Source organism: Oncorhynchus tshawytscha, linkage group LG33 (genome assembly GCF_018296145.1).
Source record: "Oncorhynchus tshawytscha isolate Ot180627B linkage group LG33, Otsh_v2.0, whole genome shotgun sequence".
In the NCBI taxonomy this organism is placed as follows: domain Eukaryota; kingdom Metazoa; phylum Chordata; class Actinopteri; order Salmoniformes; family Salmonidae; genus Oncorhynchus; species Oncorhynchus tshawytscha.
The window spans coordinates 18,569,517-18,592,413 of record NC_056461.1 but is presented as its reverse complement, the minus strand read 5'-3'; the positions used below and the strand labels follow the sequence as shown (position 1 = coordinate 18,592,413).

The 22,897-nt window shown below is 43.1% G+C and overlaps 1 protein-coding gene across 3 annotated transcripts in view; it reads right to left on the bottom strand.

The window, feature by feature from the left end:
• LOC112230500 (patatin-like phospholipase domain-containing protein 7) overlaps nucleotides 1–9,104 on the bottom strand; it is a 48,191-nt gene extending 39,087 nt beyond the window's left edge. For all 3 annotated transcript variants that reach the window (XM_042310989.1, XM_042310990.1, XM_042310991.1), the window contains exon 1: nucleotides 8,961–9,104. The gene's annotated coding sequence lies outside the window, so the exon portion shown is untranslated. The remainder of the gene's footprint in view (nucleotides 1–8,960) is intronic.
• Nucleotides 9,105–22,897: the final 13,793 nt, after the last annotated feature.

The window sequence follows — 22,897 nt, the reverse complement described above, 5'->3', positions numbered from 1 at the left end:
ACAAGGCTGGAGATCACTCTGTCATGCTAATTGAGTTTGAATAACAGACTGGAAGCTTCAAAAGGAGGGTGGTGCTTGGAATCATTGTTCTTCCTCTGTCATCCATGGTTACCTGCAAGGAAACATGTGATGTCATCATTGCTTTGCTCAAAAAGGGCTTCACAGGCAAGGATATTGCTGCCAGTAAGATTGCACCTAAATCAATCATTTATCGGATCATCAAGAACTTCAAGGAGAGCGGTTCAATTGTTGTGAAGAAGGCTTCAGGTCACCCAAGAAAGTCCTGCAAGCGCCAGGACTGTCTCCTAAAGTTGATTCAGCTGCGGGATCGGGGCACCACCAGTACAGAGCTTGCTCAGGAATGGCAGCAGGCAGGTGTGAGTGCATCTGCACGCACAGTGAGGAGAATACTTTTGGAGGATGGCCTGATGTCAAGAACGGCAGCAAAGAAGCCACTTCTCTCCAGGAAAAACATCAGGGACAGACTGATATTTTTCAAAGGGTACAGGGATTGGACTGCTGAGGACTGGGGTATAGTCATTTTCTCTGATGAATCTCCTTTCCGATTGTTTGGGGCATCTGGAAAGAAACTTGTCCGGAGAAGATAAGGTGAGCGTCCTGTGTCCTGTGTCATGCCAACAGTAAAGCATCCTGAGACCATTCATGTGTGGGGTTGCTTCTCAGCCAAGGGAGTGGGCTCACTCACAATTTTGCCTAAGAACACAGCCATGAAAAGAATAAAGAATGGTACCAACACATCCTCTGAGAGCAACTTCTCCCAACCATCCAGGAACAATTTGGTGACGAACAATGCCTTTTCCAGCATGATGGAGCACCTTGCCATAAGGTAAAAGTGATAAATAAGTGGCTCGGGGAACAAAACATTGATATTTTGGGTCCATGGCCAGGAAACTCCCCAGATCTTAATCCCATCGAGAACTTGTGGTCAATCCTCAAGAGGCGGGTGGACAAACAAAAACTCACACATTCTGACAAACTCCAAGCATTGATTATGCAAGAATGGGCTGCCATCAGTCAGAATGTGGCCCAGAAGTTAATTGACAGCATGCCAGGACAGATTGCAGAGGTCTTGAAAAAGAAGGGTCAACACTGCAAATATTGACTCTTTGCATCAACTTCATGTAATTGTCAATAAAAGCCTTTGACACTTATGAAATGCCTGATATTATACTTCAGTGTTCCATAGTAACATCTGACAAAAATATCTCAAGACACTGAGGCAGCAGACTTTGTGAAAATGTATATTTGTGTCATTCTCAAAACTTTTGGCCACGACTGTAGTAAACAAAAAAAAAGTGTTACCTGGAATGCTTTTTTCCCCAAAAGTTTGGAAGTAGTTCCCACATATGCTGAGCACTCGTTAGCTGCTTTTCCTTCACTCTGCGGTCCAACTCATCCCAAACAATCTCAATTGAGTCAAGGTTGGGTGATTGTGGAGACCAGGTCGCCTGATGCAGCACTCCATCACTCTCCTTGAACAAATAGCCCTTACACAGGCTGGATGTGTGCTGGGTCATTGTCCTGTTGAAAAACAAATGATAGTCCCACTAAGCCCAAACCAGATGGGATGGTGTGTCGCTGCAGAATGCTGTGGTAGCCATGCTGGTTAAGTGTGCCTTGAATTCTAAATAAATCACTGACCGTGTCACCAGCAAAGCACCCCCACACCATCACACCTCCTCCTCCATGCTTCACGGTGGGAACCACACATGCAGAGATCATCCGTTCACCTACTATTTGTCTCACAAAGACACGGCGGTTGCAACCAAAAATCTCACATTTGGACTCATCAGACCAAAAGGACAGATTTCCACCGGTCTAATGTCCATTGCTCGTGTTTCTTGGCCCAAACAAGTCTCTTATTATTATTGGTGTCCTTTAGTAGTGGTCTCTTTGCAGCAATTCGAACATGAAGGCCTGATTCACGCAGTCTCCTCTGAACAATTGATGTTGAGATGTGTCTGTTACTTGAAGTCTGAAGCATTTATTTGGGCTGCAATCTGAGGTGCAGTTAACTCTAATGAACTTATCCTCTGCAGCAGAGGTAACTCTGGGTCTTCCTTTCCTGTGGCGGTCCTCATGAGAGCCAGTTCTTGGTTTTTACAACTGCACTTGAAGAAACTTTCAAAGTTCTTGAAATGTTCCGGATTGACGGACCTTCATGTCTTAAATTAATGACGGACTATCGTTTCTCTTTGCTTATTTGAGCAGTTCTTGCCATAACACAGACTTGGTATTTAACCAATTAGGGATATCTTCTGTATAGCACCCCTACTTTGTCATCACAACACAACAGATTGGCTCAAATGCATTAAGGAAAGATGGTTGAGACATTGCCAAGAGTGTGCAGAGCTGTCATCAAGGCAAAGGGTGGCTACTTTGAAGAATCTCAAATTTAAAATATTTTGATTTGTTTAACACTTTTTTTGGTAACAACATGGTGTTATTTCATAGCTTTGATGTCTTCACTATTATTACAATATAGAAAAAATAAAGAAAAACCATGGAATGAGTAGGTGTGTCCAAACTTTTGACTGGTCCTGTACAAACATCAACTTGCAGACTCACACAAACGACTACAGTGTCCTCAGAAAGTATTCACACACATCTTGACTTTTTCCACATTTTGTCGTGTTACAGCAATTTAAAATGGATTCAATACAGATTTCTTTGTCACTGGGCTACATACAATAGCCCATAATGACAAAGTGGAATATTTTTCTTATTACAAATTAATAAAAAATTCTAAGCTGAAATGTCTTGAGTCAATAAGGATTCAACCTCTTTGTTATGGCAAGCCAAAAATAAATGGAGGATTAAAAATGTGCGTAACAACTCACATAGTAAATTGCATGGACTCATTCTGTGTGCAATATGACTACCTCATCTCTGTACCCCACACACATCTGTAAGGTCTGGCAGTCGAGCACTGAATTTCAAACACAGATTCAACCACAAAGACCATGGAGGTTTTACAGTGCATGGCAAAGAAGAGCACCTATTGGTAGATGGGTAGAAAAACAAATAAAATTGACACAGAATATCCCTTTGAGCATGGTGAAGTTATTCATTACACATTGGATGGTGTATCAATACACCCATTCAGTACAAAGATACAGGTGGCCTTCCTAACTTAGTTACCAGAGAGGAAGGAAACTTGCTCAGGGATCTCAACATGAGGCCAATGGTGACTTAAAAACAGTTACAAAGTTTAGTGGCTGTGAAAGGAGAAAACTGAGGATGGATCAACATTGTAGTTACTTCACAATACTAACCTAAATGACAGAATGAAAAGAAGAAAGCCTGTACATAATAAATATATTCCAAAACATTGCATATTGCTTGCAAAAGTAATAAAGTAATACTGCAAAAAATGTGGCAAAGCAGTTCACTTTTTGCCCTGAATACAAAGTGTTATGTGATGTGTTGTATTGGATTTTCCCCAAACATTACTGAGTACCACAACTCCATATTTTCAAGCTTGATTGTGGCTGCATCATGTTATGGGTATGCTTGTAATCGTTAAGGAATTGGGAGTTTTTTTAGGATAAAAAATACATGGAATGGAGCTAAGCACAGGGAAAATCATAGAGGTAAACCTGGTTCAGTCTGCTTTCCACCATAAACTGGGAGATGAAATTCACCTTTCAGCAGGACAATAACCTAAAACGGAAGGCCAAATCTTCACTGGAGTTGCTTACCAACAAGACAGTGAATGTTCCTGAGTGGCTGAGTTACAGTTGACTTAAATCTACTTGAAAATCTATGACCTGACAACAGTTGTCTAGCAATGATCAACAACAAAATGAAGAATGTTGAAAAGAACAAATGGACAAATGTTGCACAATCCAGGTGTGCAAATCTCTTAGAGACTTACCCAGAAAGACTCTGTAAATCACTGCTAAAGGTGTTCTACAAAGTACTGACTCAGGGGTGTAAATAGTTACAGTGCCTTGCGAAAGTATTCGGCCCCCTTGAACTTTGCGACCTTTTGCCACATTTCAGGCTTCAAACATAAAGATATAAAACTGTATTTTTTTGTGAAGAATCAACAACAAGTGGGACACAATCATGAAGTGGAACGACATTTATTGGATATTTCAAACTTTTTTAACAAATCAAAAACTGAAAAATTGGGCGTGCAAAATTATTCAGCTCCTTTACTTTCAGTGCAGCAAACTCTCTCCAGAAGTTCAGTGAGGATCTCTGAATGATCCAATGTTGACCTAAATGACTAATGATGATAAATATAATCCACCTGTGTGTAATCAAGTCTCCGTATAAATGCACCTGCACTGTGATAGTCTCAGAGGTCCGTTAAAAGCGCAGAGAGCATCATGAAGAACAAGGAACACACCAGGCAGGTCCGAGATACTGTTGTGAAGAAGTTTAAAGCTGGATTTGGATACAAAAAGATTTCCCAAGCTTTAAACATCCCAAGGAGCACTGTGCAAGCGATAATATTGAAATGGAAGGAGTATCAGACCACTGCAAATCTACCAAGACCTGGCCGTCCCTCTAAACTTTCAGCTCATACAAGGAGAAGACTGATCAGAGATGCAGCCAAGAGGCCCATGATCACTCTGGATGAACTGCAGAGATCTACAGCTGAGGTGGGAGACTCTGTCCATAGGACAACAATCAGTCGTATATTGCACAAATCTGGCCTTTATGGAAGAGTGGCAAGAAGAAAGCCATTTCTTAAAGATATCCATAAAAAGTGTTGTTTAAAGTTTGCCACAAGCCACCTGGGAGACACACCAAACATGTGGAAGAAGGTGCTCTGGTCAGATGAAACCAAAATTGAACTTTTTGGCAACAATGCAAGACGTTATGTTTGGCGTAAAAGCAACACAGCTCATCACCCTGAACACACCATCCCCACTGTCAAACATGGTGGTGGCAGCATCATGGTTTCTGCCTGCTTTTCTTCAGCAGGGACAGGGAAGATGGTTAAAATTGATGGGAAGATGGATGGAGCCAAATACAGGACCATTCTGGAAGAAAGCCTGATGGAGTCTGCAAAAGACCTGAGACTGGGACGGAGATTTGTCTTCCAACAAGACAATGATCCAAAACATAAAGCAAAATCTACAATGGAATGGTTCAAAAATAAACATATCCAGGTGTTAGAATGGCCAAGTCAAAGTCCAGACCTGAATCCAATCGAGAATCTGTGGAAAGAACTGAAAACTGCTGTTCACAAAAATGCTCTCCATCCAACCTCACTGAGCTCGAGCTGTTTTGCAAGGAGGAATCGGGAAAAAATTCAGTCTCTCGATGTGCAAAACTGATAGAGACATACCCCAAGCGACTTACAGCTGTAATCGCAGCAAAAGGTGGCGCTACAAAGTATTAACTTAAGGGGGCTGAATAATTTTGCACGCCCAATTTTTCAGTTTTTGATTTGTTAAAAAAGTTTGAAATATCCAATAAATGTCGTTCCACTTCATGATTGTGTCCCACTTGTTGTTGATTCTTCACAAAAAAAATACAGTTTTATATCTTTATGTTTGAAGCCTGAAATGTGGCAAAAGGTCGCAAAGTTCAAGGTGGCCGAATACTTTCGCAAGGCACTGTATGTAAATTCATTTGTTTTATTTTTAATAAATTAGCAAAAAATAAATAAAAACAAACATATTTTCACCTTATCATTATGGGGTATTGTGTATAGATGGTTGAGAACAAAATATATATTTAATCCATTTTGAATTCAGGCTGTAACAACCAAATGTGGAATAAGCCAAGGGGTATGAAGACTTTGTGAAGCCGCTGTACATCTCATTTGCCCAGACCCGCATGCTCACACCCCCATCCTTTGTGATTGCATTGTTGTTTGCCACTTGGCCTTAAATTATTCCAATTTGTTTTTCCTCGGTCGCCCATGCTATTTCAATATTAAATTGAATTTTTCCATTGTGTTAATAATGAGAAGAGAATCATCGAACCCATTGGGTATCTCGCCAAACCCCCATATAGTATGTCTTGAAATATGCAGACAAACAGATTCAAAGTAGCTTTACATTGTAATACTTCTGACAGTCAACTTTCTAGCTCGCATCCATAACTTTTGGACATTCCAAGAAAGCATGGATTATTGGAGTCATCATTAGTTTTACATTTAAGACTGCCGTTGTGCTGTAGAATCTGTGAATTTTGTCTCATAATATATTCTAAACATTAGTTTATAATGGATTAATCATACATTTTTGTTAACTGTAATTTTGTTAGTTAAGCTCCAACTTTCCCTCCATCGTGTGCCAACATCAGTTCTTTTTAAGTCATGGTTCAGATAGTTTCTATTTTTTTCTAAGTGATTTCAGTTGGAAATGCTCTCTGCAAGGTTTTGTACATTATCCTTGTCATATGAACATACTTTTCTGACTCAAATAAGACTCCCTCAACGCTGCTCTGATCGCCAAAAGATTTCAAATGGAAGTTGTGATATGTAACTTTTAAGTTTAAGTTTAAGCATGTGGTCAGTCAAAAATTACTTTTTAAAATTGTGTCATGGAAATAGGCATATTTCCTGTTACCAAGACATTTGCGGTTTCTATTCACATTTTGTCTGACCATAGGGGAATTAATGTATTATAGCTAACATCATCAAATATGTCAAAATATATATGAACGTAAAATGTAGCACACACATTTTCACAGGAATGACATCTTATTTTTTCCAACTTTAAAAATGGAAAGTTTAAAAATGCTCCCAAGCACAATTTAACCAGGTATTCTCGACTAGAGGTAAAATTAGACTGATTTAGTCCATTATTGGGCCAACGTTACTCCTTATAGTCCAAGGACCTTACATGTTGTGTTTAAAGGTGAATTGGCTCTGGAAGTCTAAACTGCCAAATACTCCATCTAAATGTGAATCGATTCTCAATTGCGGTACGGTTCTAAAAACATAAATCTCTCTACTTTCATATCAATCAAAATGATTTCACAAATGCAAAATGCAGCTTACTGTTTTAACACCGTTGCAGCCAACAGTATTATTCAGAGACAATATGTTTATGGTGTCCATCTTCCGTTTACTCACAGGTGTTAGATGCAAATAGCTAATTCAAACAGGTCTTCCGTCTGTTTTCCGTAAACATGTGCTGTAACATGAAGATATGGCCTTGTGGGAACACAAACCCTAAAAAGGTGTGTATCAATTTAACCTTTTGTTTTTGGGAGGAGAAAAATGACAACGGAAGCAGAAGCTGTTGAGGATCTTGAATCTAATGGCGGTAGAATTAAGGAAAATATGACAACAGAAAATGGAAAACAGCAAAGTAGCGTACAGCGCTGAGAATGTTCCTTCGTATCTTGTAGGAGTACAGTTTGTTGATGATGAGCAGTTGATTGGATTACCAATCTTGAAGAATTAATTTGAGATATCCAAACTGGTGGAGAGAGTGCTGGGTAAAGTAAAGGCTATGATAATCACAAGGCAGGCTTGTTTTACGTACTTCTGAGGATCAGTGTGTCATAATCACAAGTCAGGCTTGTTTTATGTACTTCTGAGGATCAGTGTGTGCTGCATCTCACCCGATTCGATAGGTTTGCCTGTGTCTCTTCGGAACAGGGCGCACTTCAAGGTGGTAATATCTGGCATCTCGTGGGAAGTCGATGTTGCACAGACTAAACATATTCTTGGAGTGATTGATGCACGTCGGTTGAATCGAGTGGTTAATGGAGCGAAAGTGAAATGTCGGTCTGTTCTTTTCTTTTTGTTTTTAAAGCGGAGCCCCTCCCTACCCAGGTGAAGTTGGGATATGTGAATTATAATGTATTGTAGAAGTGAGGAGAAAGTGAAGTGTTGCAATTGTGGTGGGCACCATGAAGCGACATCTTTGGAGTGCCCGACGAGGGTGAAGGAAGATGAGGTGGCTAGTGTCAGGATTAATCAGATCATCTCATATACAGCAGCAGTGAGACAGGTTTAGGGATTGAGTGGTCCTGAAGAGTCCACGGTGGTCGGTAGGCATTCTCCACGGGCAGGCTCTCACCAGCAGGACCCAGAGATGTTGCATGTGAAGGTGGAATTTGTGTTTTTTTTATGGCACTGGTGGTCAAATGGCACAGCTAAGGTGGAGAAGAGGTCCAGAAGGATGTATGTTATTGTGGAAGTGGCAGAGCGGTTCCTGGGACTGAAGGATTTTGGGGGAAAGGATTTACACGATGTACTGGCATGAGCAGAGGTGTAAAGTACTTAAGTAAAAATACTTTAAAGTACTAAAGTGATTTTAGAGGGGTATCTGTACTTTACTTTTTATATCTTTGACAACTTTTACTTTACTATACATTCCTAAAGAAAACCAGAATGGTTGCGTCTGGTTTGCTTAATATCAGGGATTTGTTTTATACTTTTGATACTTAAGTATATTTAAAACAAAACACTTTTTGAATTTTACTGGATGACTTTCACTCGAGTCATTTTCTATTAAGGTATCTTTACTTCTACCCAACAATTGGGTATTACTTTTTCCAACCGGTCACGTACAATTACCACCCTCTCAGGCCCCGGAGCCTGGGGAGGGAGTTATGGAAATGTGATGGACTGAAAGAGTGGGAGATATCATGGAACTGAGAGTCATGATCAAGGGCTAGAGCCTCTAGTAACGTTAAGAGGTAAATTAGAAGTTCTGGCAGCAGGCTGAACGTTTGACGTCCCAGTCAATATCCAGGCAACTTCAAGCGAGACGCTAGCTAATTAGCTGATTTGCGTTTGATTTAGCTACAATAAATATTACGATTATTACGTGCACGCTGGTGTGTACAAGAAGACATGCATAGACTGTTCATGTACTAGCTTACGTTACCTGGCTGACGTTACTAGTAAAGCAGAAATGCTGGTTAACGTTGGAAACAGTCACAATCAATCGAAGCCACACAAAGTCTAATCACATTAAGATAAAGCTCATGAAATGTAGGAGCTGGAAACTTACTTTAGAACTTTCTTGACTTGCTATTTCTCTCTTTCTCGTCCACCATAGCTAGCCATATGATACAGTTGAGAAAAAAAATAAAAATAAGCTATTCCTCCTGGCTGCCCAACCCCACCCATTTACATCACTAGTCAATCCCTGCTGTTGCCGTCAGAACTACGCACAGTGTAATTCATTCCAATTGGCTATAGTTATATGCACTCATCCTATCAGAGTCGTGCTTATATTTTCAGTTAGCTATGTACTTCCTGTTTACACGAGCACTGTCAGAGAGGAAGAGGCGAAGCGAGATGTTTTACTCCACCCAAAATAAGCCGTATTCTTCTTCGATGAGGTTTAACGTCGGTTGACATCCAATAAATGTTGCATTACCGCCACCTACTAGACTGGAGTACAACTCCCTTATACTTTGCTTGAACATACCCTACCATCAAACACTCACATTTAAAAAAAAAAAACATCTTATAAAAAAATAACAACACCCTACTCCACTATTTAAATGTATTTTGTCCTACCTCAGACCAACAACCTGAAAGGATGGGACACCACCACTTAACACACCCTGTAACTCGTCAGATGTCTCGCACACCCAAATACCTCTCTGCAGCTGCCACCACAACTCCAATTTTCTGCAACGTACATTCCATCCCTGCAGGTCAGTTGATAACTATTGCTATAAATGCTAAAAATCAAATCTTACTGAAACATATATCACTTGTTGGCCTTGACCCATCTTCCTCTACTTTCTTCACTGCCTCAGCATATGACAGCTCTAACCCTGGAAACCTCAACGTGCCTCTCTCGCATGGGACAGTTCTTATCCCCAGCCCCATGGGCACCCCTACAATTAACACATACCACTACTTAGGTCTCAAAATTAGGTCTCAAAAATCACAGGTATCTAAGTTAGCAGCTAGCTTAACTACTGTCAAAATAAGGAGACGCATGTTGTTCTGATGGGATAAGTCATCTATGTGAAGCTAGCCACAATACAGATTAGCCACAATAGTGGAATTTGTTGTTCACCTTAGCAATTGTTAGTGAGATGAGACATTGTGCCATAATATAAATAATGTCTTAGCTAGCAATAAATGCACATGTATACCATGTAATTTGTCATAGCCATTTTCACAAAATGGCATGCATACTTTTAATCCAATAAATTGTTGTCATATACAGACATGAATGTGAAGTAGGCAAACTGATACAATAATCCTAAATATAGGTACTATTTTGTTTAGTTTGGCTTGTCATCTGATTTACTGGAGCCTGGTGGAGATAGATGCAACCATACAACAATGCCTCTCCTTCTAGCACTCACTACCTCTATCAGTTTCTCTCTCTCTCTCTCTCTCTTTCTCTCTCTCTCTCTCTCTCTCTCTCTCAATTTCAATTCAAGGGGCTTTATTGGCATGGAAAACATTTGTTTACACCCCCAGTTTTTCGGTCTTTTCTTCACGCGAATGACGGGGATTTTGGCCTGGTCTCCGGGAAGCAGTATATCCTTCGTGTCTCATTAAAGAAAAAATCTTTGTCCAGTTCTAGGTGAGTAATCGCTGTTCTGATGTCCAGAAGCTCTTTTCGTTCATAAGATACGGTAGTAGCAATGGTACTAGCAACATTATGTACAAAATGAGTTACAAAAAATATATACAAAAATAGCACAGTTGGTTAGGAGCCCGGTAAAACGGAAGCCATCCCCTCCGGTGCCATTATTCACTGAGCAGTGAGCATGACTACAACAGAAGAACCACCTTAAAACAATCCTTGCTGCTTTGTTCGATCTGCAGCCTCCTAATTTGACTTGCTGATGCATGTCCACAGAAAACAGAACAGTAGTTCACCTGACTCTCAATTAATGCTTGGGTTATTTGTTTAAGAATCTTTTCCGGTAAACATTGAGCTATCCTTCTGATCATGCATGCAGTTTTAATATTTTTCTTTACATAGATGAGTTATTTGAGACAACCATGATAAGCAGCTGTGTAGCTGCACCCGTAGTAGTTTGGTTTCTGCCACTTCCTCAATTTGTAATCCTCGATTAAGGCAGCCCGCCCTTGTCTGATTCAGAGGGGTTGGGATAAATTCGGAAGACACATTTTAGTTGAAGGCATTCAGTTGTACAACTGACTAGGTATCCCCCTTTCCCTTTCCTTTCCCCATACGTAATTGTATCCCATGCTTTATTGGTCTTTTCCTGATGGAACAGACCAACTTAACCTTGGTTTTCTTAATGTTCACAACAAGTTTGTTCTAGCAAACCCACTCACTGATATTTTCCAGATCTACTTGTACAGCTTTCTGGATCTGTTGAAGCGATTGTCTTGTATAAATTGTAGTATCATCTGCAAATATAGTAGCTTGAGTTTCAGATAAGGCATAAGGAAGGTTGTTGGTATATATATTAAGTAAAGAAGTGGCCCAAGGCAGCTGCCCTGCAGTATTCCACAGTCTAAAGCATGAGGGGAAGAAAACAACCCATTGATATAGGTAGACTGTTTCCTGTCAGTTAGATATGACTCTACCCAATTCAATGCTGCCTTCTTAACCCCATAATGCAATAATTTTGTCAAAGTGATCCACTAAATCAAATGCTGCACTATAATCTAAAAATAGTACACCCACAAACCTGCCATTATCCATAGCATTGAGCCTCTGGCCAGTCATGTCAACCAATGCAGTGGTAGTGGAATGGTTTTTGCAACAATCATGCTGATTGGCTGTAATCAGATCATTCTTTTGCATGTACCACCATATTTGTCTACTCACAATACCCTCCAATATCTTACTGAGTGAAGGTATTAGATTAATTGGTTGACTATTGGCAGGAGTAATGGGTTCTTTGCTGTCCTTCAGGATTGGACACAGTTTAGCATGCTTCCATACATTTGGAAATGTCCCCTTTTCCAGTGACCAACTAAAATATGTATTTCCGTGGAGCTGCAATCTGGGAGCAGCATAGCGATGTAAAACATAAGATCCTAGCCTGTAGATTTACTATCATGTAATGACATCAGTAGGTTTAAATCCTCCTCTACTGACAGCATTTGTAGTCTAAAAGAGCAGGGTTTTTTGCTCATAACATGATCATCAATCCATTGAACAATAGCTTCTTTGAAAGAATTGCTGTTCACATTATCACTCAGTAAATTCATTTTCTTTGTTAAAAAAAATCTGCAAAATGATTGCCTGGGCTCAAACCCAGAGTCTCTGGTGGCACAGCTAGCACGATGCGATGCAGTGCCCTAGACCACAATGCAGTGCCCTAGACCACTGCGCCACCCGGGAGGCCCCAACTGTACTCTTTCTTACTGGTGTATGATGGTCCATTACCTCAGTGAGCAAATCAATAAAACATGCTGTAGCGTGATTTAAATCATCCTCTAGATAAATCAGCTCCCAGGGTACAGCAGCCAAATCATTTAGAAATAGCTCATGATTAAATGTTTTGAAATTTCTCTTGACCACAGTCCCAAAGAAACACCAAGGTTTCTTTGGAACCTTGGTGTTCATGGTTATGGTCACAATATTATGGTCTGTCCAGTCTCAGTAGACTATATCTATGATTCCTGTCCCTTCTCAGTAGACTATATCTATGATTCCTGCCCCTTCTCAGTAGACTATATCCATGATTCCTGTCCCTTCTCAGTAGACTATATCCATGATTCCTGTCCCATCTCAGTAGACTATATCCATGATTCCTGTCCCTTCTCAGTAGACTATATCCATGATTCCTGTCGCTTCTCAGTAGACTATATCCATGATTCCTGTCGCTTCTCAGTAGACTATATCCATGATTCCTGTCCCTTCTCAGTAGACTATATCTATGATTCCTGTCCCTTCTCAGTAGACTATATCTATGATTCCTGTCCCTTCTCAGTAGACTGTATCCATGATTCCTGTCCCTTCTCAGTAGACTATATCTATGATTCCTGTCCCTTCTCAGTAGACTATATCCATGATTCTTGTCCCTTCTCAGTAGACTATATCCATGGATGTTCATTTGTCCATCATTTACAGATGCATCCAAATGCGTTTTGGTCAAAGCGAAAATATGAAAATGATTTATGTTGACCAAGTTAAAAACCTAATGTATTTTGTTTGGAAGGCTGTATACATTAACCTGAGCTATATGCAGCCCTTTACTTGTCAAGTGGAGATCAATAGAACATGTATTCATTTTAGTGGAGATCAATAGAGCATGTATTCATTATAGTGGAGATCAATAGAACATGTATTCATTATAGTGGAGATCAATAGAACATGTATTCATTATAGTGGAGATCAATAGAGCATGTATTCATTATAGTGGAGATCAATAGAGCATGTATTCATTATAGTGGAGATCAATAGAACATGTATTCATTATAGTGGAGATCAATAGAGCATGTATTCATTATAGTGGAGATCAATAGAGCATGTATTCATTATAGTGGAGATCAATAGAGCATGTATTCATTATAGTGGAGATCAATAGAACATGTATTCATTATAGTGGAGAACAATAGAACATGTATTCATTATAGTGGAGATCAATAGAGCATGTATTCATTATAGTGGAGATCAATAGAGCATGTATTCATTATAGTGGAGATCAATAGAACATGTATTCATTATAGTGGAGAACAATAGAACATCTATTCATTATAGTGGAGATCAATAGAGCATGTATTCATTATAGTGGAGATCAATAGAGCATGTATTCATTATAGTAGAAGTTGTCATGATACACTACAACACAAACTCAGATTTGAACATTAAATTAAAATAGCCAGGGAGTTACTCTAGAGTCCCGATACAGTTGGATTAAAATAGCCAGGGAGTTACTCTAGAGTCCCGATACAGTTGGATTAAAATAGCCAGGGAGTTACTCTAGAGTCCCGATACAGTTGGATTAAAATAGCCAGGGAGTTACTCTAGAGTCCCGATACAGTTGGATTAACATAGCCAGGGAGTTACTCTAGAGTCCCGATACAGTTGGATTAACATAGCCAGGGAGTTACTCTAGAGTCCCGATACAGTTGGATTAAAATAGCCAGGGAGTTACTCTAGAGTCCCGATACAGTTGGATTAAAATAGCCAGGGAGTTACTCTAGAGTCCCGATACAGTTGGATTAACATAGCCAGGGAGTTACTCTAGAGCAGTGGTTCTTAACCTTGTTGGAGGTACTGAACCCCACCAGTTTCATATGCACATTCACCGAACCCTTCTTAATTGGAAAAATAAAATGATTTTTTCAAATTCAAAACATATGTATATATTTGACTGGTGCACAAAATGAACCGTGCATCAACATCACTGTGTTCGAAGATGTAGAGAAATGCTATTTCTTATGCAGGTGACCAACCTATTGCTAATACAGGGCTACAACTCAAAGTAAAGCCTGTGGGGTCCCCTACAGGATAGCTCCCGCATTACACTAACTGCCAAAACCAGCGCACACACATAATCTCCTTTCTAGCTGAACATTGTGTGCCCGAAGATGATTCTACGATGACGGACAGACAACTGAGCCAATGGCGGAAGACTACAGACTACACCCCAGCTGAACCAATCCAAAGATCCGATCTTCCAGAATCAACCTACTTTCTGTTCTGTATATTAGTGGTGTACTGATTGTAACGGTCTCTTTGCCTGCTGTTCCATACGAACTAACGGAGGAGCCGTAATTACGCTGTACTAGATATCTTCACTCTGAATAAACTGTTACTTGTCATAAAATTGACCACTTTGTCTGAATCGATCCCATCTACATATCTAATTTCTAACAGAACTTGGTAGCAGAGGATGGTTAACTAACGGTCCAGTCGAAGTGAACTGATTGGGTGTGCGAGAACGGGTGAGCTCGTGGAAAGGACGATTCAAGGAGGACGGGTGAAGATTTTTCGGTGGGTGGACAACAATTCTGCTCAACTCGGGAAACTGATCTAAAGGTGCACCATAAATAAGGTAAGCAAAACCTGTTAAATCAAACTTTGCATATTGTCGTATAGTCTGTCTAAATTTTGATCAGTATTTCCGAGTAAGTATGAATTCTTGTGTAAATTTATAATTTGCTGACGAGTCGAAAGAACAGTGTAGTGAACATATGTAGTAACGAACCGGCGACGGCCGGTGTGATATAAATCATTGATGAGATATCAGTAAGGGGATAGTTAATTACTATTCATTAAATCTGGCGCCGAGGGGATAAATTGTAATTTTGTCCCGTGACCCGGTCAGCACAGTCTGATAGCTTTCAATGATGAGAGATCACTTTTAAGGCCTGGATAGTTCCGATAGGGGTCGGGAATAGAGATCAGTAAGGGGATAGTTAATTACTATTCATTAAATCTGGCGCCGAGGGGATAAATTGTCATTTTGTCCCGCGACCCGGTACGGCTCAGTCTGATAGAGATTCACCGATAGGGGTCGGACATGTGTAATAATTCTGATAGGGGTCAGCTCGATAGGGATCAGGAATAGAGATCAGTAAGGGGATAGTTAATTACTATTCATTAAATCTGGCGCCGAGGGGATAAATTGTAATTTTGTCCCGCGACCCGGTACGGCTCAGTCTGATAGAGGTTCACTGATAAGGATTGGCTTTCAGGGGTCAGAGATATAACGTGTTGTTTTGTCTTGTTTTGTCTATTTGTAACTGTTTATATTAAAATGCAATGTGGTTGTAATTGTTTCCATTAAGATTGTTGGTGGTTAGATAGAGGGAGAGAGATAGAATTATAATAAGGGATATTGGATAAATCCGAAACTTCTATATTGTATGTACCTATGACTTCTGTGTTAAATGTATAATCAGGAACGAAATGACTGATGTATAATTGAAATAATATCTGAATATAATATTTAAATATTGAGACTAAATAGTCGAATAGATCCCTTGGTTGTGCGCTCCACAAATGCTATACCAACCCATTCGTTTTTTTTCTCGAACTAAAACATACTAAGGAGAAGCTCAGAGATAAGACAGAGCACGAGCAGCAGTGTCTCTTCGAATACATCGTGGGTATTAATCAACGTCGGGCGAAGTATATGCTAACTATATTCAGATAGAAGGAGAGAATTTCGATTAAAACTACGATTAAATTCCGATTGAATTAAATTAAATTACGTTTAAAGCAAATTCACAATGGCGACCCCCAATACTCCAAAGCTGAGGTTTAATGAGTTCCTAGAACAAAAAATAGAATATAGATCAGGGGGAAAGGAACAATGGAAGCACATGAAGAAAGTTTGGGAGGGATTAAAGCTAAAATGGACACAAGAAGGTTATTTAGGAGGGGGACCGCCATCCGCGGTTCAGCTGAAAACAATGGAATGTGGGTTAAAAGAGACGTTGCAGGAAGCTAGAGAGAAAGAGGAAGAAAAGAACAAAAATCACGTATTTAAGAAAAAAGGGACTAAACAGAGAGAAAGGGCAGAAGTGGAACTGAAGATAGGAACTTGGGCCATCGAAGAGGCGCTAAGAGCACAACTGAATAAAAAACCGGAAATGATGGGGGTGGCCACTCCCTCACAAGGAGAAGATGAGCAGACGGACCACCACCAGGAGATGGCGCCAAATCCATTTCCCTCTGCCCCGCCAACACATGTGCCCTCAACGACCCGACCCCTTTACCCAGTCCTATCAAATTTGCCTCCACCTTATACTGATAAGGGGAAAAGGGCCGGGCCCGCGTCAACACAGGCCCCTGTGTTCCTTGTACAAGAAGGAGTACTCCAAGGGGATACGTTGATCACAGGGGGCCACCTGGAGTGTGAAGAATTAAAGCCTGGCCCACAGGGTTACTCCACACCAGGGGGTGCACAAAGGTGCACACCAGGGCCATCTGACATGCATGCCCCTCGATCTATGCGAGAACAGCTCTGCCCCAGTGGCCACACGAGGAATCCATTCATAGATGGAGCAGGGGGCAACGGGAGCAGCTTGAAGTCAGAGGGGAGGGGAACCCCCACCTCCTGCACATCCAGTGTGTACAGAGAACATAGAGGGGAACAAAGGAGTGATATTAGTAAGGAGTATTTCACAAGTGGCCGCCGACAAGAAGAAAATTTAATGTCTTTCAGCGAACCGGAAGAACAGGAAGGAGATGATATGGAACCACAAGAGGAGACAGAGGAAGACGTTCCCCTCACGGCTGCAGGTGTATGGGAGGCAGAAAGCCAACTGAAACTCATGGAAGAAGTCGCAGCAGAAACGGGTGAAATAGTCCTGATACAAGGAGTTTTTAAGGGAAAATCAACCCCCGTTGAAACGGCAGTAAGACGGTCGAGGCGCATCATAGCCAGACAAAGGAGAGGAGAAGAAGAAGAAGCCCAAAGACAACATGGGCCGTATCAAATGCCACTCAGGATGGACGACACAACGCACCGAGAGGAATACGTTGCCTGGAAGATGCAAGATTTAACGGCCCTGATGGAACAGCTCCCGAGCTTACATGGGGGTGCCTCAGCCTGGCTGCTTCAGCTTCAGTCCCTAACTTCCGGGGTCCGGCTTGCCTTGGGGGACATGAAGGCCTTATTGGCTAGGTCAACCGACTACACGACCATGAATGCCCTAATAAACACAGCAGGACTGGGAAAATTGGGGTCAGCAACAGAACCTGAGAAATACAGAGTATCACTGTGGAATGAGCTCAGAAGGGCATATCCCACCGAGAAAAATTATGCAACCCTTACCTCTTTTGCCATGGAAGACGGGGAGCAGGCAGCTCAATACCTAGATAGGGCCAAGACCACCTGGAGGTCAGTCCACATTGAACCCCATGACCAGAGCGGAACCACTCTCAGCATGTGGAAGGAGATGGTGGTGAATGGGACACCCATAGAAGTGAAAACCAAGCTTAGGGCCACAGTGGGGCTGATGGCCTTGCCCACTGCCCAATTCAACTCCCATGTCCACCATCACATCTCTCAATACAACAAAGACAAAGGCACGGCTGATTCACAAGTTCAGTCGCTGCAACTCCAACTGCTCAAATTACAATTGAATGAGGCCCAAAAGACCGCAAAGCCAAAAAAGCAAATGGTGGCGGAGGAACCCACTGATATAGCCAAGATTGTGACTCAGACCATGAACCAGATGTTGGTGGCCGCTCCAGCACCACCGACCCCCGCACAGGCACCGGTCGTATACGCCGCCCCTCCAAATCCAGGAGCCAACTACGGATATGAGGGTTACACCCAGCCTGGATTTTCTAACCCATCTGGACCGACATGGGGGGGACCGCCGCAAGCTAGAAGAAATTGCTACAACTGTAACCAAGAAGGGCATTATGCAAGGATCTGCCCTGCTCCCCTCTCACAGCAGCGCCAGTCATACTTGGCCTACAGAGGGAGGAGAGGTGGACAACGGGGAAGAGGGGCCCCAAGGTACCCAGCCCCTGCCCAGGGATATCCACCAGCCCCTGCCCAGGGATATCCACCAGCCCCTACCCAGGGATATCAACCAGCCTACAACCCAGCGCCCCCTACCGGTCCCACCTTCCAGGGGATGTCCGAGGGATACCCCCCATGGGAATGAGGCTGCCCACCACCACCAGTTGGGTTAGATGGCCAACAATTCTCTGTCCACACGGAACCCACTATTACATGTGTAGTACAAGGGGTCCCCCACAGGTTCCTTGTGGACACTGGATGTACATATTCCGCCATCAATTCTCATCAACCCCTCTCTTCAGACAAGGTAAAGGTGGTGGGGGTCTCAGGAAATCCTGAAGATCAATACAAAACTACTCCACTATTGTTCCAGTGGGGCCCTTCCAGTTTGAAACACCAATTCCTATATTGTCCAAATTGCCCAATCAACCTACTAGGTCGAGACCTACTCTGTAAGTTAGGATGCGCAATCTACCTAACTGAGTCAGGTGTGGAGGTCGCGCTCGATCCACCGCCAAGGGCCCGAATCCTGATGCTCCCAATTCTGCCCGCACCTGCTCTATCCACCACACAGGAGGTTTACTGGCTCAAATGCCTACCATCTGGACCTGGAACTCCTGCCATCCAATTTCAATTCAACCAATGGAGGAAGCTAATATATACCTTCCATCCCTATAAGACACCACAGGCTGAGTTGCACTGCACTCTCAACGTCACTGACGACGAAGACACGCCGTACACACAAGATTGGGATGAAAACATGATGCATCTTACCCCAAACATACGCTGCCTTACCATCGTGTGCGGCCCTGAGGGGCTGGCAGCCCCAGTCATACTCCCACACCATATTAAACCTTGGTATCAACTGGGACCCGACTCTGCTCCACACGTGACCCTCGCAGTAGGGAATGGACATGAGGCCCGAAGTCTGGGTCCAATGATAAAAAGGGCCTCGAAACTCACTTGGGAAGCGACTAGTACACCAGGCCTGTTGAAGGCAACCACCGAAGAGATGTGGCGTCTGACTATGGTGGACACTGAAGAACAGTGCCAGCCTGAGCGCCTCACTCTCCCCAGGCATCACGGGAAACCATATTCTGATCACCCTTCCTCCCCTGCTGTCTTGGACTCCATAGACAAGGCAATATGGACAACCACACCATTTGACGTGGGAAAGTTACAGGTCCAACCAGTGTGCATTACCCTAACCAATCCGGCACAAGTACCAATATTTCGAACCCAATATCGACTGAAGCAAGAACAGACAGAGGGGATAAGACCCACTATCGAAGGCCTACTGGAAGCTGGGTGCATATACAGGACTCTATCACTCTGGAACACCCCCATACTTCCTGTTCTGAAGGCAGGAGGAGAAACATACCGGATGGTGCAGGATTTCCGGGCTGTAAATGAAGTTACCACACCCATCGATCTCCCTGTTCCAGACCCACACATCATACTGAGCAACCTGTCACCCAAACATCGGTATTTCACCGTAGTGGACTTGGCCAATGCCTTTTTCAGCATCCCATTGGATGAGGCTTCCCAGCCACTTTTTGCCTTTACCTACGAGAATCAGCAATTTACCTATTCCGTACTTCCCCAAGGTTACACTTCTTCCCCGGGAATCTTCAATTATATTCTGAAGACTCACCTGGCAGAACTGAAAATCCCAGAAGGAGTGATACTCATACAATACGTAGACGACCTGTTGCTGGGGGCTCCCACCTCAGACCTCTGTCTAGAAATGACTAAAACCCTGTTAGACTTTCTGGCAGTCAAAGGCTACAAAGTCAAGATGTCAAAAGTCCAATCATGCAGACGAACCGTTCTGTTCCTGGGAAGGGAAATCTCAAGCGAGGGGGCCGGACTCTCAAAATCACACCGAGACTCAATCCTACATCATCCCAGGCCCATTACTGTTTCAGGAATGCTCTCTTTCCTGGGGTTGACGGGATACAGCCGTACTCACATCCCAGACTATACTGAAAGAACTGAACCTCTGAGAGAAATTGTTCGAGAAGCTGGCCCAAGAAACCTACAGGCCCCACTTACATGGACTCCTGAAGCTTCAACGGCGTTTGGGCTCCTGAAGACTGACCTGTCTGTGGCTGCTGCTCTCACGGCACCAGACTACGGTAAAACATTTCACCTGGATGTTTCTGAAAAGGAAGGCTTTGCATCCGCGTCCTTTTTCAGAAACATGAGGGGGAGAGAAGAGTACTCATGTACCACTCTTCAAAACTTGACCACATTGAAACCGGCCAGACCGCCTGTTCCAGATACGTTGCGGCGGTAGCCAAGGCGATTGAGAAGACAGCCCATCTGGTAATGTGCCACAAGATGCAAATACACACCCACCACGGGGTGGCAGCATACCTCATCAGCAAAGAATTTACCTTCAGTGCGGACAGAAAAAACAAAATCCAGAACAAATGCACCCAGTCACACATCACTTTTGTGAACACCGACAAGAACATGGCAGATGCACTCACCGCAGAAGATGGCCTAGCACACTCCTGCCAAGAGAGGGCAGCACAAGAGCTCAAACTGAGACCAGACCTGGAAAATGAACCACTGACATCTCCAGACCTATGGCTGTACACAGACGGATGTTGCTACAAGGGAGACACAGGAAACGTAGCTGCCTATGCGGTCGTACAGCAGCTGCATGACAAAACACATGTCACGTTGGAATCAGGAATTATCCCCCAGCCAGCATCGGCACAACTTGCGGAAATTGTGGCTTTGACTCAAGCTCTAGAGAAAGCCGAAGGAAAAACTGTAAACATTTACACGGACTCGGCATACGCACACGGAGCAGTGCACATAGATGGACCACAATGGGTTAGGCGCAACTTTACCACCACAGGTAACCTACCCATCAAGCACCGAGCCCAAATGGAACGTTTGATGCATGCCGTGTCCTTACCAAAGACAGTGGCCATAATGAAATGCCGAGGCCACCAAAGACTGACCAGCAGAATCAATCAAGGAAATGATGCCGCAGACCTGGCAGCCAAGGCCGCAGGAGGATACAGCCCCCGACAGATGGTGCTCGGGATAGAACCGGCAAGGACTGAATTGACAAGCCAACACATACTAGAACTACAGGAAGAGGCAGGCCCTTACGAACATTCGGTTTGGACACAGAAGGGAGGCTCTAAGGGACCAGATGGAATATGGAGATGCCATGATGGCCGACTGGTGGCTCCGGCTAATCTCTGTCCAGAACTGATAAGGGAAGCCCATGGACCCACTCATGAAGGGAAACTCAGAACTTTACAGAAGGTTTCATACATATGGTGGCACCCCCACATGAAGGACATGACAGATTTATTCTGTGACGAATGCAACATATGTGGAAGCCACAATCCAAAGAAGCCCTACCAAACCCCGATGGGGGCCTACCCGGTGCCAAACGCATGTTTCAAGACATCAGTATAGACTATACAGACATGGGAGAAGACAATGTAAAGAACGGGAAGAGATATTTGCTAGTAATGGTAGATAGATTCTCTAGATGGGTAGAAGCAATTCCAACAGCTAAGGAGGATGGGAAAACGGTCATTAAGTGGCTACAGACAGAACTCATACCTAGATATGGGGTCCCTAGACATATCCGAAGCGACAATGGGTCCCACTTCGCAAACAAACACCTGAGACAGGTGGAGGAGAGGTTCGGCATTATACACAAGTTTGGTTCCGTGTATAAGCCGCAGGCCCAAGGCCTTGTGGAGCGCTGCAACCAATCTCTTAAGTGTAAGATAGCCAAAGTGTGTGCTGGTACAAAACTGACATGGGTGGAGGCCCTGCCACTGGCGTTGATGGCCATGAGGTCATCACCTGGGGCAGGGACTCATCTCTCACCCCACGAAATAATGACAGGAAGAGTAATGCCAGGTCCACCAAGAGAGGGAGGTCATATGCCCCCTCTTGATGTACACCAGATAGGTATGACTGACTATGTAAGAAAATTGACGGAACTGTCCGCAGCTCTTTCCAAACAGATACACAAAGTCCATGAGGGGGAGCTGACGGGAGATCCGGAGCAACTGAGGGTAAAGGTCGGCGATTGGGTAAGGATCAAGGTCCACAAAAGAAAGTGGGCGGATCCCAGGTGGACTGGACCGTACGAAGTGAAGGAGGTTACTTCACACTCAGTCCAGGTCAAAGGTAAATCGGGCGCACCTTGGCACCACTTGACTCATTGTACACCAGCACCGACTCCTTCTAGAACTCTGACTGAAGTCAGGGTCGATTTGAGCGACCTAAATTTGATTACAACCACAGAACCCTTAGTTGGTGAGGATGTGGGAGCAGCTCCCCAGCACACCAACTAACAGGTCGTCCAGAGATAGGGGCTATCCCTGGACGAGATTGGGGATATCGGGCCCCGTGTTTGTTATTTTTATTGTAGTCACAGGAGTTTCCATGGGGATTCTCCTGTGGGTATTAGAGCATCATACACCTACATCACAAGCAGATATAGGACCCTCTAATGGGTCATCCAACCTGACCACATCCATGGCACATATAGAACTGACCAATCATTTGT